General features: G+C 44.1%; 1 protein-coding gene across 1 annotated transcript in view; it reads right to left on the bottom strand.

The window, feature by feature from the left end:
• Positions 1-17,272, bottom strand: part of LOC115478127 (poly(U)-specific endoribonuclease-like) — a 103,263-nt gene that overhangs the window by 52,802 nt on the left and 33,189 nt on the right. The gene's annotated exons all lie outside the window — the stretch shown is intronic.

Genomic DNA, 17,272 nt, shown 5'->3' on the forward strand with positions numbered 1-17,272 from the left:
TGGAAGAGGAGGATTCTGTCAAGGCCACTGAATTTTGTTTCCTGTATGGCTCTAAAGCAAATGCTTCTCTATACTAAAAACACCAGGGGCTGCAGTAAGCTACCTAATGCACTCCAGCACCCAACTTTGCTCCGTCCCAGAGGCAGAGGAACCCAAGCTGAATATGCTGAAGCCATTCAGATTAAATGAAGAATGTGACAAACATTTTCTTACCAAAAAAGATTCAGAAAATTAAGGTTGTTAACTTTTTCAGCTAGCTGGGAAAATTATGAACCTATCATAATGAATGTATTTAAAATATATATATATATTTTATAACAACATCACATTGTCACTAGATGGTGCTACAGCATTGAATAAATAAAAACAGGTTCACTGCAAAGTTGTAATGGATGGTGGCCAACAGGCTGAAATCTACATGGTGTGAAGGAATGACAAATTGCAAGTTTGTGCATGGCCTCATTTCAGTCTAGAATAAGATGGTTTTAACTGAAAGAAATCTTTGAAGCTTATTTAGCCGATGAGGCTGGTGTATTATTTGTTCTAGAATATTTAATAGGAATCTAAGTGCATACACTACACTAAGATAAAGGCATATACATCTATTGAGAATTACTATCAGGAACGTAAAACCTTTGAAGTCAGAATGATTGAATATTTTGACACCCAACAGACAGGACTGGGTTTTCTAGCCCATTATAAACCATAAAGTTGTATTGCTCTGTTTATCACCCTTCTCTCACCTATCCACCCCCATCCTGTTAGACTATCTCTGAAATGCTTTGATGTTCCCCTGCATACTTCCTACCCATCCCCACCCTGTTAAACTGTCAATGAAATGCTTGGATGTTTTACTTATATATACTGTCATCTACCACATTTGCTTATTTCTGATCTGACGAAGAAGGGCAACCTTCGAAAGCTAATCAAGAAATATATTAAGTTACGTCCAATAAAAAAAGATATCATCTTATTTTCTTTTCCATGTTTTATTTTGTTTGATTTCTATTGATTACCTTTAAAAGTGGACTAAAATGGCTACCACACCTCTCTACTCAAGGCTTATTTTCGAAAGAGAAGGGCACCCATCTTCCAACACAAATCAGGAGATGAGCGTCCTTCTCTCAGGGTCGCCCAAATCGGCATAATCGAAAGCCAATTTTGGGCGTCCTCAACTGCTTTCCGTCGTGGGGACAACCAAAGTTCACAGAGGCGTGTCGGCACCATAGTGAAGGCGGGACTGGGGCGTGATTAAGAGATGGGCGTCCTCGGCCGATAATGGAAAAAAGAAGAGCGTCCCTGACGACTTTACTTGGTTCATTTTTTCTTGCGACCAAGCCGTGAAAGGGTGCCCGAACTCACCAGATGACCACCGGAGGGAATCGGGGATGACTTCCCCTTACTCCCCCAGTGGTCATCAACCCCCTCCCAACCTATAAAAAAAACCCCAAAAACTTAAAAAAATGATTTTGCCAGCCTCAAATGTCATACCCAGCTCCATGACAGCATGCAGGTCCCTGGAGTTTTAGTGGGTGCAGTGCACTTCAGCCAGGCAGATCCAGGCCCATCCCCCCTACCTGTTACACTTGTGGTGGTAAATGTGAGCCCTCCAAAACCCACCAGAAACCCACTGTACCCACATGTAGGTGCCCCCCTTCACCCCTTAGGGCTATGGTAGTGGTGTACAGTTGTAGATAGTGGGTTTTGGGGGCTCAGCACCATAGGCTTAGTTTGATTGTTTCATTTGGGGGGGGGGGCAAAGGAAGGGGCGGGGCATATTAGCATATTTATTTGCATATATGTATATGTATATGCAAATTGTGCTAATATGGAGGAAGGAAGGAAGGGAGCAAGAGCTGGCTTTTTTGGGGGATATTATTTGGATATGACCTCATGCTTTTTCAGTAATAATTCAAGGTGAGCTATAGTCAGGTACACTAGCTATTTCCCTGTCACTGCAGGGTTTATAATCTAAAAGGGCAAGTCTGTAACTGGGCACCACAATTGGGCACACTGAGCACCAGATTGATAAAGGCACCTGTGCACTTACTTATGCCAGGTCAGTTTTATAGAATAGCATGTAATGCACACACACACCAATTATCTCAGCACTTATTTTCACCTGAGACAAAGGAAGGTTAAGTTACTTACCCAAGACCACAAGGAGCAGCAGTGGGATTTGAACCAGGCTTTTTTGGTTGTCAACCTGGTGGTTTAACTACTGGGCTGCTCCCCCACAGGTTGGAAAACTTGGCTTTTTCTGAACTGAGACTTGCCTTTTATGATGGTGGCTTGGAGGAGCCTGGTACACAGTTCCTTCCTTCACTTCTTTTCAGACTCCAGAGGAGCAGAGGCATTGTGTTCCAGCCCCCCCCCCCCCTTCCAACCAGCTTGTAGGGAAGAAAGGATTATCCTAAGGCACAGGACACCCTGATTCCTAATTCAATCCTCTTTTCCTGTTGCTCCTACCCCTGGCCCATCCACCTGCCCCTCCTCCACTTCTACAATTCCCCTTGTCTACAAACTGAGCCCTGGACACATTCCTAATGAGTGAGACATGGCATCTCCCAGTCCTCCCCTTGGCTGTCTTCCACCATTTCCCCAGCTTGGTAACTCCTAAATCAAACTAAAAAGTGCTGGTCCTTATTTAAAATTACCTCCGGGCTCCAGAAACCCACTTCCTATAACAGTTCCCCTACCTCAGAGTACCTTCTTCAGCCTTGATTCTGAACTCTTCTATGAACCTACCCCATCAACACCCCACCGCCAAATCACCCCTCTAACTCCTCCAGTCCCGCCTTTGTTATCCATTGCTCCGCCCACTGGTCCAAGCTCTGCCCCCTCCCAGCCTCAGGAAAGAAAACAAGAAGTTGCAATACAGTAGGCGGGACGCGCCTGAGGAGAGAGAGGCCCGACGCTGCCAGAAGGCTGACAATCGCCGGTGCTGCAGGAGGGAGACGGAGAAGGCAGGCTTCAGGTCAGTGAGTGCCCACGCAGACAGGAGAGACGGGCACACAAGGACTCGGGAGGGAGGGAGCAGCGTTGTGCCAGCTCTCTGGCCCTGCGTTTGGGGGGGCAATGCCCCCCTCGCCCCCCCCCCCAAACTACGCCCATGCTCAGCACACAAGGTAAGGGAGCTATGCACCAGGGAGCAATTTATGAAGTCCACTTCAGTGCCCCCTAGGGTGCTCTGTTGGTGTCCTGGCATGTCAGGGAGACCAGTGGACTACAAATTCTGGCTCCTCCCACGCCCGAAGGGCTTGGATTTGGTCATTTTTGAGATGGGCGTCCTTGGTTTCCATTATGGCTGAAAACCGGGGACGACCATCTCTAAGGTCGACCTAAATGTTGAGATTTGGGCATCCCCGACCGTATTATCGAAACGAAAGACGGACGCCCATCTTGTTTCGATAATATGGGTTTCCCCACCCCTTCGCGAGGCCGTCCTGAGAGGACGCCCTCATAAAAACTTGAGCGCCCCGTTCGATTATGCCCCTCCACGTGTACTTGGATATTGACTATCAATAAAAAGGAAGCCAGAAAGATGGTTGGGGGGAGGGGGGGAATAAAACCTAGCTAAACTATAATTTAGTTTTGGCCCACCTTTCCAAATACTCCAGGAGTCTTACAATATTAATATTCATGTATAATAAGCCCCTATCTCAGACTGCTTACAATCTAGCAGCAGGAGATAAAGGGACCTGGCTCCAGGTCACAAGGAGTGTCACTGGAAGAAGTAGGACTTGAACCCTGTTTTCCTGTCCACTGAGCTAAGCACTAGGTCACTTTTCGTCATGCAAAATGTAACCCCATTTCAGAAAAGACATGAAATAACATCTGGAAACAAAGCAGTTGAGTATTACATGTCTCTGTACATATTCACTATAATCTTGCTTAAAGAAGTCACAAGTGTCTTTAAAAAAAAAAATATCTGACATAGAGGGGCATAATCGAACGGGGCCGGCCATCTATAAGGCCGGCCCCATAAAGCGGCGTCCCAACCGTATTATCGAAACAAGATGGTCAGTTTGGGCACCTTTTTGAGGCTTGGTCGTGAACAAAAAGGGACCAAGTGAAGTCGGCCAAATGCTTATCAGGGCCGGCTTTCTTTTTTCCATTAATCGGGCGAAGCTGGCCATTTCATAACTATGCCCCCCATCCCGCCTTCTGTACCCGGCCGATATTCCCCCTTGAAGTTTGGCCGGCTCTGCGACGGAAAGCAGTTGAAGCCGGCCAAAATCCGCTTTCGATTATACCGATTTGGCCGGGTTTAGGAGATGGCCAGCCATCTCCCGGTTTTGTGTCGGAAGATGGCCGGCCTTCTCATTCGAAAAGCAGGATAATCTACTAACCTTAGAGCTTAATGGGAACTATAAGTAATAAGAGTGATCATCATATGGGATGCAATCCAAAAGTTTTCTTGGCATAGACTCCATGAACATTCCAGTTTTGGCACACTTCAGTCCTAAAAGATGTAAAGCCAGATTGTGCATAGGACACCTAGATCGGAAATGGAGCATCCAAATCAGGATGTTCACAGTTTCGCATGTATTTTACAAAAGATTCTGCTAAAAGTCTTCCAAGGACATGGGGGAAAGACAGATGTACTTTGCAGCATGAACAGTGAGAACAGCCATTTCATAACAAAACATATATTAAAACAAACAGCAGAATCATTTGGGGTTTTGAGCATGTAGATGCAGCACTTACAAATGTCGCTGCTGATTTTACAAAAATGGACAACTAGAAAAATTAATTACATAGCCAAGTAAAAATAAATTTCTAACATATCTAAGGTTGTTTCAAAACGCCACAGGTAAGCATGACTGCTCCCACAATCACTGGTGCAAACCAACCCTTAGGTGACACTTACCGCCTGCCTCAGAGCTAGTGTAATAACAAATGTCTAGGGCTTTTTTAGGTAAACATTTATTTAGATTTATTTAATGACTTTTTGAAAGAATTCACTCAAGGCGGTGTACAGTATGAATAAATCAAACAAATGACAATTACAGCAGTAAATATATTCAAGTAACAATACAAAGTATGGCATATAGGCATATTTTCAAAGCACTTAGCCTTCCAAAGTTCCATAGAAACCTATGGAACTTTGGAAGGCTAAGTGCTTTGAAAATATGCCTGATTGTATACTACTTACAATATCAACACAATACATAATAACACATTTTAATTGATAGTGAAGGATAAAGCAAAGATGGAACATATAGATAGGAAAGAAAGAGTAAGAACAGTTAGAAAATAAGGTGACTAATTTAAAGAAAGTTGCACATGAGATAAGAGAGATGATTATGTATTCTCAGCTAGGGTAGGAGCAGATAAACATGTACTGCTGCAGTATGTGTAGCCTGTGTCACTCCTTATGTGTGTGTGTTTTTACTTTTTCTATCAAGGGCCTGGTTGAAGAGCCAAGCTTTCATCTGCTTCCTGAAGTAGTGATCTTGTGTTACGCGGAACTTTTCAGGGTGTGCATTCCAGAGTGTGGGGGCTACTCCAGATAAGGCTCGCTAGCAGGTATCACATCGGGTATCGTCTTCTGGAGAAGGGTGTAGTTAGAGATACCCTTTGGGAGGACCTTAGTGTCCTTGGAGGTGTGTAGAGGGTCATCCAGTATTCAGGGCCATTTCCTTTAAGGGCCTTGAAGATTAGACACAAAGTTTTAAATTTAGCCCTGTATTGTACTGATAGCCAATGAAGGTTTTGCAAAAATGGTGTGATGTGGTCACGTCGCTTGCAACCTTCTGTGAGTCTTGCTGCAGCATTCTGAATCAACTGGAGCTGGTGGAGACCCTTTGTAGTCAGACCACTGTAGACTGCATTACTGTAATCCAGTCTTGACATTATCATGGCATGCACAACTGGGATAAGATTTTCCTTCTCGATGTAAGGAGGCAGGCAGCATAGTTGTCACAAATAGTAGAAGCAGCTCTTGAAGGATAATTGGATTTGGGGAAACAGAGTAAGTGTTGAATCTAACTGTATTCCAAGGTTCCTGACTTGTGATTTGAGTGGGAGTTTGTACTTCCCAAAAGAGATTTTGATGTCAGGTGTGTGTCCACTTGTGTTAGGGACCCCGAGAAGCTTGGTTTTACTTGGGTTCAGAAAAAGTTTGTTGTGCTTAGCCCATTCTTGAATTGATGTTAGACAGGTAATCAGTTTCTTCAGGGCTGTAGGTAAGTCAGTATATGCTGAAATTTAGTCACACTCATTAATTTTCTTCCCTTGAGTTCTGTATACCTGTCTGAACAAGTGGGTTGTGTCCTTTTCCTACCAGCAGATGGAGATAGAGAACTGAGTTTTCCAGTGACATTACCAGTATATAGGATGGTGTCTCCATTGCTAACTTCAGACCATTCTTTTTATCTTGATGCCCTATATACCTGAAAAAGACTTCCTATGTCGTGCTGTTTCAAGCCCTATTCAAATCTTGGCTGAAAACCCACTTTTCTGAGGCTGCTTTTAACTCTCAATCCCTTATTCATTTTTTCTGTACCCATGTTTGCTTTGTTCATTCCCAAACTCCTCCGAGGAAAACTGCACTGGCTCCCAATCAAAGAACGTATTGCTTTCAAAATCTGTACACTGGTTCATAAAATTATCTAGTAACATAGTAACATACATAGTAACATAGTAGATGACGGCAGAAAAAGACCTGCACGGTCCATCCAGTCTGTCCAACAAGATAAACTCATGTGTATACCTTACCTTGATTTGTACCTGTCTTTTTCAGGGCACAGACCGTATAAGTCTGACCAGCACTATTCCCCACCTCCCAACCACCAGTCCCGCCTCCCACCACCAGCTCTGGCACAGACCGTATAAGTCTGCCCACCACTATCTTCGCCTCCCAACCACCAACCCCTCTGCCCCCACCGGCTCCGCCACCCAATTTCGGCTAAGCTTCTGAGGATCCATTCCTTCTGCACAGGATTCCTTTATGTATATCCCACGCATGTTTGAATTCCGTTACTGTTTTCATCTCCACCACCTCCCGCGGGAGGGCATTCCAAGCATCCACCACTCTCTCTGTGAAAAAATACTTCCTGACATCTTTTTTGAGTCTGCCCCCCTTCAATCTCATTTCATGTCCTCTCGTTCTACCGCCTTCCCATCTACGGCGAAGCCCCGGGGTATATGACAGCACATAGACCTGCCAACTAGAAACACAACAAAATCAGCACGAACATACCTGAATCTCCATTACCCAAACTGCAAAGGACTCAAATACAAATCAACTTATGCATCCAGCTTCTCCTACATAACCACACAACTATGGAACGCATTACCCAAAGCAGTGAAAACAATGTATGACCACCTAAACTTCCGGAAATTACTAAAAACTAATCTGTTCGAAATGGCATACCCTACCGACCTAACCTAAATACCTAAACCCTGCAACACAAGCGAAACCAAAGAGAATATGGACAAAACATAACTCCCCCTCTCTATGATCCACTATCGTGTCTTGTACACACAGTGCTTTTTTTGTGCCGGTACGCAACGGTACGGCGTACCAGCACCTTTTTTTGCCTGCCCCCCCCCCCCCCCCCGCGACACTCCGGGCGAGTCCTGCACTTAGTTTATTTTTATTTTTTTTAAGACTCAGAACGTGCGAACGATGCAGCCGGCAGCGATTGAAAGAGGCTGTCTGGGCTGGCATCTGCGTCGGAGCTTCCCTCACCCTCTGCGAGTCCCGCCTTCGTTGTTACAACTTCCTGTTTCGCGGGACTCGCAGAGGGTGAGGGAAGCTCCGATGCAGACGCCAGCCCAGACAGCCTCTTTCAATCGCTGCCGGCTGCATCGTTCGCACGTTCTGAGTCTTAAAAAAAAAAAAACTAAGTGCAGGACTCGCCCGGAGGGTCGGGGGGGGGGGGGGGGGGGGGGAAGGATTGGGGAGAGAAAGAGGGAAACCAACAGAGGGAAGGATTGGGGAGACAGAAAAAGAGGGAAACCAACAGAGGGAAGGATTGGGGAGAGAGAGGGAAAAACAGATGGAAGGATTGGGGAGAGAGAGGGGGAAAAAACAGATGGAAGGATGGGGAGAGAGAGGGGGAAAAACAGATGGAAGGATGGGGAGAGAAAGAGGGAAGACGCTGGATGGAAGAATGCAGAAAGAAATACGGGAGACACTGGAAGGATGGGGAGAGAAAGCAGAGCTGCTGGATGGAAAAGGGGAATAGAGAAAGACTGGAGAATAAGAGGAAGGGGCATGGGGAGAACAAGGGTGAGAAAAAGATGAAAAGCCACAGGTAGATGAAGGAAATTAAAGAATGGATAGTAAGAATGAATTAAATCTGGACAGAGAGAGAGCCTGAAAAATATTGAAGAAAGCAAAGAAAAAGGAGACAAAAATGACAAATGGCACAGAAGAGTTAAGCGAAAACAAAGGAAAGCAGAATCACAGACTGGGACCAATATGGAAAGAAAAACAGTCACCAGACAACAAAGGTAGAAAAAAATCATTTTATTTTCATTTTAGTGTTTGTAATATGTCCAATTTGAGAATTTACATTGGCTGTCTTATTTTGCACTGGGTATACTGGAGCTGTAAGAGCTTACAGAGATTATCATGAAAAAAAATCACGTTATTTTTTTCTCCTATAGTACTATAATATTTTCAATGATGTCTGTTTATATGCACCATGGCTGGTATAGGGGGTGTGGTTAATGTGGGTGTGGCTATCATAGGGGTGGAGCCATGTGTGGTGACCCCGCCCATAATGAGTACCGGTACCTTTTTTTCTACAAAAAAAGCACTGTGTACACATGAACCTTATATACCATCACTTTGTAGCTGTTAGACCAGAACTGGCGATCGCCAATACGGTACTATGTAAGCCACACTGAGCCTGCAAATAGGTGGGAAAATGTAGGATACAAATGCAACAAATAAATAAAATAAAATAATAAACTCCCTAATACCTTATTTGTCATGTTTATCTGGATTACAAGCTCTCTCATGCAGGAACTTTTTTGTGTTTTGTGTACAGTGCTGTGTACATCTTGTAGCACTACAGAAACGATAGTAGTAGTAGTACCTAAGCAGAATCTCACTGGGAGGAGGAAGACCAGGCCCCCTTGATCAAAGCCCTACTTAAGGCTGACCAGTCTCTGGCTAGAACAGCAATCCTGAAGCATTTTGCAAAGGAATGTAGCAATGACCAGGTCACTGTTCTGCAAATATCTTTAGGCAAAAGCAAATGGATTCCATCCAAGGAAAGGACAGCACAGTCATTAACTGGACAAAGCGTGTGGCTCAGAAACTCTGTGAAGGAGAGGTGACAGTGATGAGAAACACATCTTCAATGTGAAGTACTTTAGAAAGGCTGGTCAAGGATTGAAAGGGCGGACTTGGCAACATATTCAGCACAAGAGAGACACAGGCCTGACTGGAGAATGCAAATGTGCCACCCCCTTCAGAAACCAAGAAATGTCCATGTGCACTGGCAGCGAAAGACCACCACCCTCTAACAAGCGAGCACTGCCACTTGGATCTTTACTGAGATAAGGGCCAGCCCCTGCTCAAACCCCCACTTAAGGAACTCCAGAACTTCCAGCAACTGAGCCTTTCATGCAGAACAGACACTCTCCACACCAGTGCTGAAAAGTCTTAAAACATAGAGACTTAAGGGCTTGAGAAGCACAGAAGTCACCACACCTGAGAAAATAACACTTTACTAGGCAGGCTGAACTCTTTTTTTGCATTAGGGGAACACTCCAAGTAGAGTGAAAGGAGGAAACTAAAGGGGGGGGGGGGGGTGGATACACATCCCCTAAAGGCAAAAGCCCAAAGCCTCACCAAGCCAAGGTACTGACTTGGGGCTGTATAGACTACACTCCACATTCCACGGGAGTAAGGTTCATATACCAAGTTCCAGGAGCAAGGACATTAGGCCCAACCATGGAGGCCTTAACCTGCACACTGGGGACCTAGGCTTAGAACTCACGCCACCAGTCTGAACAATCTTACCATCTGACGGAAGTAGAGAAATACTAGAGAATTCTAGGAAATATCAACTTATATACCAGTGATGTCCCTAGAAAAAACTAAGTACTCTACTGTCATCTGCTGGTAAGAAAGTGACACAACCCATTTGTTCAGACTTGTATGGTAAAAAACAGAAATACTATTCTGGCCCAAACAAAACACACTCTCAAAAGCTGTGTGCTGTGAATATGCAAAATAGCAGCTTCCCAAAATAATTATTCACGTTAAATATTTAAAACTTGTAAGTGCTTAGCACCATTCAGGTCTTTTACCTGATGATATCTGCTGTGTTACTGTCGCCAACATCTGTTTGCAACTCCTCCCAAATGGTTATCTACCTTCTTCGATTCCCTCACTAGCTCTAGCTCCTTCCCTGTCATTCAGCCCCTTTCTTCTCTTACCTCTGTCAAGCTCCCTCTTGCTTCCCTTTTACTACCTCTTCAATTCCATTTCCATAATCTCTCGCCCAAGCTTCCATAGTGTTCTTTCCCTTTATACTCTCAATGCTTTACTAGCACCTCCAGATGCTTCGTATATCTCCACCCGCTCCATAATCATTTCTAACACAATTCCCATCTTGAAACACTTCTCCCCTCTTACCCACTTCCTCCCTCCACTTCTTCTCCATACCCTGGGAAGGCTCAACTATTTGTCGGATCTGCAGCAAATATTTAAGAAAATATTTAACAAAATGTTGTTTTCTCCAACTTTTGGTCAGTACATAGGACCCTATATATATTCAATCCTCAGTGGAAGGGTAATAAAATTCAGAAAGGTCTGGGAGATTTCAGGATGGGATTGGACTTCTTTAAATAAAAAAACATTCTTTTACAGTATTAAGTACTTTTATATAGTATCAGTGTAAGAGTAGCTTAATGGTTAATGCACTAAGCTGAAAACCTGAGGAACTGGGTTCGATTCCCACTGCAGTCCGTTTTGACTCTAGGCAAGTCACTTACCTTCCATTGCCTGAGGTACAAAACTTAGATTTTGAGCTCACTAGGAACAGAGAAAGTACCTGCATATCATAAATGTAAAGCACTTTCACTGCACCACAGAAAGGCGGAATATCAAAACAACATTACCCAATATTAAATAATCATTCAAGACGCTCTAATCACCTTTCCACTTTTCTTCTCTACAGACACTACCCCTCTGCACTTATTCCCTTCCTTCTTCCAGATTCTATTCCCTCCCATTCTACCGCTCCCTCTCTCTGCACTCTTCCCCTTCTCACAACCTCCTACCAGATACACTTTGCCGCTTTTTAACTTTTCCTTCCTGAAGATATTACTCCTTTCTCAGTTTGTCCCTCAGAAAAGGCTCCTCCCTCTTAATGCTCTTCCCTCCTTCTTATAATCTTCCTTCCCCAAATGCTATTTTCCCCTTCTCACCCTAGCTTGCCCTTTCTAAACTCTTTTCCTATGGTTACCTCTGCAGATCTGAGTAGTTTAAAGAAGTTTAAGGTTTTATTAAAGACTCATTTTTTAAAATTAGTTTTTGATTTACAATTTGGAGTAGGACATGAATTGACTTCATATAAACCTCCCTCCCTCCCCCAAACACACACACGCTTTTTTTTTTCTATTATTGGAAGATTGTTCTGCCTTCTATCTGAATTTGTAGGTCTTTTCTAGTTTGAATATATTTTATGTATACTGCTTTGACCTTCACAAGCTAAGCAGTACATCAAGTTTTAAAGAAGGAAAGATTAGTGCTTACCTGATCATTTTCTTTCATTTGAACCCAAAAGATTAGTCCCTTCTTGTGGGTTTTGCCCATCTACAAGCAGGTGGAGACAGAGAGTAAAATTAGAACTTTGCCATATAAAAGCTGCTGTACATTAGGCTCCATTTAGTATTCGGACAGCCAAACAGTAAGAAGTAGAACTCCTGACTTTAATAAATTTTTATAAACTCTGAAGAACCACCACCACCACTAAACTGGTGCCTAAGAAGCAAGAAAATCTACAAATAACCCAACAAAACAGGAGGAAAAGAGAAGGGAGGGATCTGGACTAATCCTTTGGGAATAAAGAAAAAAAAATGATCAGGTAAGGACTAATTTTTCCTTCCTTAGCATCTCCAAAGGATTAGTTCATACTTGTGGAATGTATAAAAGCAGTCCTCAAGTTGGGAGGGAACGCGATAACCCTTCCACAAGAACAAAAGGTCCAAAGGAAGCTTCCACCCTAGCTGCCACATCCAGACAATAATGCTTAGAAAGTATATGAAATGTGGACTGTGTGGTGGCCTTACAAACGTCATCTACAGAAACAGTATGGGATTCCGCAAAGGAAGTAGATAGCGCCCTTGCAGAATGAGCTTTAAGAAGCAAGAGTTCTTTTTGTTACTAGCAAACAGGATGAAGAGATAGTGTCCTTTAACCGAGCTATAGTCACTTTAGAAGCGCACAAACGCTTTTTGGGTCCCTAGCGAGAAATGAAAAGATAATCTGAGCATCTAAAATCATTAGTGACCTCTAAATAGTGCTAAAGAACACAACATCAAGGAGTCACAAGGAGGAAAATTCTGATCCCCAATCCTCTTCAGAAAAAGGAGAGTAAATAAAAGAGTATGATTAATATAAACAGCAGAAACAACTTTAGGTAAAAAAAGAAGGGCCCGTACTGAGAGACACCCCAGCTTCAGTAAAATGCAGAAAGAGGTTTCTACAAGATAAGACTTGAAGCTCCGAGATCCTTCTGGCAGAAGACATATACTAAGAAAACTGAGTAAGGTACTTAAGAGTAGCTCTGCATAGGAGTTCAAAAAGGGGCTTTTTAAAGGGCCTTAAGCACAAGATTAAGGTACCATTCAGGACAGACCTGACTACATGGAGGCCTAATCAGATTGCCACCCCTCAAATCATGCACAATGTCTGGACGTGCTGCCAAAGAGGACTGTTGGATAAGACCACAAAAACAAGCCAGAACTGCTCCCTGAACTTTGAAGGAATTGAGGGGGGAAAAAAAAAACAACAACAACACCCCCCCCCCCCTTAAGCCCTTCTTGAAGGAATGCTAGAATTTGTGGAAGTGATTCCTAGATAAGGTTTCTTTCTGAACACCAAGTTTCAAAAGTTCTCCAATACCTGAGCATATGTAGTAGATGTATATCTTTTTCGGGCTTGCAGAAGAGTAGCAATGACTTCTTCCTTAGGCATGACGTTTCAAGAGTTATGCTATAAGACCAAACAGGAGAGATCGTCCATTGAAATTAGACCCCTAAATCAGGTGGTCTCGGTAATTGGGTAGAGACAATATAGGAGCAATCTACAACCGCATCAGATCTATGTACAAAGGACATCTTGACCAATCCAGAGCTCCAAGGATCATTTTCCCTGGATGACAAGCAATGCAAAGAAGAATTCTGCTTAATATTGCCCATGGAAGAAAAACATATAGGTAATCTGTTTGACACTGTTGTAGAAGAGCATCCAGACCCTCCACACTATGGTCAATCATTTCTCCTGGATTACCATTAGATCTATCCTCGGGACTCCCCAACATGACATGATCAGATGGAATGCTTTTCTCAATAACTGTGGCTCCCCAGATCAAGAGAAAGTTTGCTGAGAAAATCCGCTTGAATATTCAGAGTTCCTGCTAAATTTAGAGGAATGTGGACCTCAACCCAGCAGAAAAGAATTTCTGCTTCTCTGGCTAGATGAACACTCTTGGCTCCCCACTGCCTCATGCATAAGAAACCACTGTCATGTTGTCTGAATCCTCACTGGTTTTCCTCAAATCACAGAAATCTGTACGGAGATAAAAAGTATGCTTCTTTGAATCCAGCGAGGTTAGAAATTCCCTGCTGGACTGAAGCCATTATAGTCTGTAATGTTTCCATTGTGAAATGTTGAACCTTTAACATCGTTTACTTTTTGAGGTCCAAACCCAAGCAGAAGAAATCCCTCTTCTTTGGAACTATAAAGTAAATGGAATAGCTTCCTGTTCTCCATCTGGGGACAGGCTCTATTGTGTCTAAATGAAGAAGCATTTGCAGGTGTCTTGAACTGCTTGACATTTGGCTGGAGCTTAGAATGAAGATTCCAAGAAAAAAACAATCTACAATGGAATGGGAGAACTCCAGTTTTATAACCCTGCTTTATTATTTCCAAGACACGTTGGTCCGAGGTAATTTTGGTCCACCTCCTCATAGAACTTGAATAACATCCTGCTATGATGAAATCCAGAGGAGTGAACCGAGACCAATCATTGGGAGGCACAAGAGGAATTAGTAGACCTGGAACCTGAAACAGAGCTCTTTCTGTCAGCACGAAAGAAGGCTTTGTTGGAAGTGGGAACGCTGAAAGTTATATTTGCCTGGTGTGTAGTACTTGGCCTCAGCGAAACCTAAGACATGACCGAGAGGATTTAAAAGAATCATTAGGCTTGTCCTCTGGCAATCTCCGAGACTTAAGAGTCCCCTAGGTCTTTAACCAACTTCTCTAGATCTCCTCCAAACAGAGGCTTACCTCTAAACAGTAGCTTTGCTCAGGGTGACTTAGAAGCCTCCTAGCTGAGACTGTCAAGAACTTGCCGGCATAGCTGTGCACAAGAGCTGGCTCATGTGGCTGAGAGCCAGAGCTAGATGGTATAGCAGAATATGGGTGGTTTGTACTATTGTGCACTATCGGCAGCTGAATCAGTTCTTTAATATCACTAGCTGTACAATACTGCAACAGAAGCATTTAAAGACATTATGGCATACAGCTGTTGGAGCTGCTTAGATACAGTGGTGGCTGGAGCCGATATGCAATAGATAACAACAGAGGGCACAGCTGCTGTGGAAAACCAACACAGCTAACCTTAAGCACTGTAGCATAAATGCTAGCTATCCCAAACATACAATGAACTGCTTATCAAGGCAAGCAACATGGGAGACTAAACTTGACTCTATTCTAAACTCCTTTGTAAATGTGCTGAAAGAAGGAATACCTGTGCTGCCAATATAAACACAGTTCTGGTAACAAAAAGAAATTTCCACAAATGAAGTGAGGGAAACTTTGAGCATTTTTTTTTAAGTAACTGCCCTTTGTCAAAAAAGAGGGGAGTTAAGCCCTCTAGATGAAACTTTCAGAAGACCTAACACACATGCAGGGGCATAATCGAAAGAGAAGGGTGCCCATCTTTCGACACAAATCGGGAGATGGGCGTCCTTCTCTCAGGGTTGCCCCAAAGCGGCATAATCAAAAGCCGATTTTGGGCGTCCTCAACTGCTTTCCGTCAAGAGGACGACCAAAGTTCACGGGGGCGTGTCAGCAGCATAGCGAAGGCGGGACGGGGGCATGGTTAAGAGATAGGCGTCCTCGGCCAAGAATGGAAAAAAGAAGGGCGTCCCTGACGAGCATTTGGCCGACTTGGTCCCTTTTTTCACTACCAAGCCTCGAAAAGGTGCCTGAAATGACCAGATGACCACGGAGGGAATCGGGGATGACCTCCCTTACTCCCCCAGTAGTCAACAACCTCCTCCCACCCAAAAAAAAAAAAAAATTTAAAAACATTTTTTGCCAGCCTCTAATGTCATACCCAGCTCCATCACAGCAGTATGCAGGTCTCTGGAGCAGTTTTTAGTGGGTGCAATGCAGTTCAGGCAGGCGGGCCCAGGCCCATCCCACCCCCCACCTGTTACACTTGTGGTGGTAAATGTGAGACCCTCCAAAACCCACATGTAGGTGCCCCCCTTCATCTCTAAGGGCTATGGTAGTGGTGTACAGTTGTGGGGAGTGGGTTTTGGGGGGCTCAGCACCGAAGGTAAGGGATATATGCACCTGGGAGCAATTTGTGAAGTGCCCCCTAGGGTGCCCGGTTGGTGTCCTGGCATGTGAGGGGGACCAGTGCACTACGAATGCTGGCTCCTCCCACAACCAAATACCTTGGATTTGGTAGTTTTTGAGCTAGGCGTCCTTGGTTTCCATTATTGTCGAAACCGAGGTCGCCCATCTCTAAGGTCGACCTAAATGTTGAGATTTGGGCGTCCCCGACCGTATTATCGAAACGAAAGACGGACGCCCATCTTGTTTTGATATTACGGGATGCCCGCCCATTCGCGGGGGGCATCCTTCGAGATGGTCGTCCCCGTTCGATTATGCCCCTCATGGTGTACTGCCTGATGCCATTTGCCAGCTCCCACACTGGGAACAGCATTTAACCAACTCTGCAATCATAAAATCTGAATAACTCACTACAGTGAAGAGACAGGTGATTTCTGCAGGCACAGAGCCCTGCAGTACAATTCTTGGCAGAGAATATTCCCCAAACAATGTCTCTAAAAAGAAAAACCTGCAGGCTCAGACTTTTTTTTTTTTCAAAGAGGCAGCAGAAACCAATAGAGGGAAGAGGGAGGGAGGGAGGAACCTGGCACCACCAGTTTACAACCAAAAGGCAATACATAAAACTTTGCCCCAGAAGCTCAACTGAAACCTCAGAAAGGAAACAGAAGCCCACCACAGAAACAGCTGCACAGCGAGGTCCTACTGCCTGCTGGAGACAGAGAGCTACTGAATGGGAACCTAGTGCACAGCAACCTTATATGGCAAATTTACTCTCTACCTCCACCTGCTGGTAAATAGGTACAACCCACAAGTATGGACTAATCCTTTGGAGACACTAAGGAAAGTTAATTATTCATCCTCCAGGATGAACTTGCCACTAGGAAATCACTTGCACTCTACTTCCCTTCCACTGTCCATCCCCACTAGCCAGCAGGAGAGGTGTTTATTCTGACATTTCTCACAGCTCTTGTGATATTTGGCCCCTAGGCAACAGGGTATGTTGTCAGATCAAACATTATCTCCCACTGCTGGCCCACAGGGATGCACTGCAGGATGGATAGCAAGCTGGGTAACCCAAAGCAGTAAGTTCAGCCTGGGAGGATGGGTAGGATAGAGAGCCAAGAAAAGAAAGGAGGGAATTAGGGCAAAGGACTTTGCCCAATACTCTTTGTCACATGAAACAGGGGCAAGCCATATCATTGACATTTCCTAGTTCCACATTTAACTTACTATTTGATGAAAATCTACCTCCTAAGCAACATGGCTCTTACTTCACAAAGAGAAGCTAAGACTTGCTCAAATAACTCTTCTAGATTCGCCATGTAAACATAATAGCACATCTCCAAATGCTTCCTGCCAATGGTGACCCAGCGTTTTGTCCAAGAAGAAGTGAAGACACAAGAGCTATGAAGTGTCTGAAAGGAACAGTACTAATTTTACACATTATTAAGTCAGTATTTATTTGCAGAATTAAACAAAAATCACAGG

Source organism: Microcaecilia unicolor, chromosome 9 (assembly GCF_901765095.1).
Source record: "Microcaecilia unicolor chromosome 9, aMicUni1.1, whole genome shotgun sequence".
Lineage (NCBI taxonomy): Eukaryota > Metazoa > Chordata > Amphibia > Gymnophiona > Siphonopidae > Microcaecilia > Microcaecilia unicolor.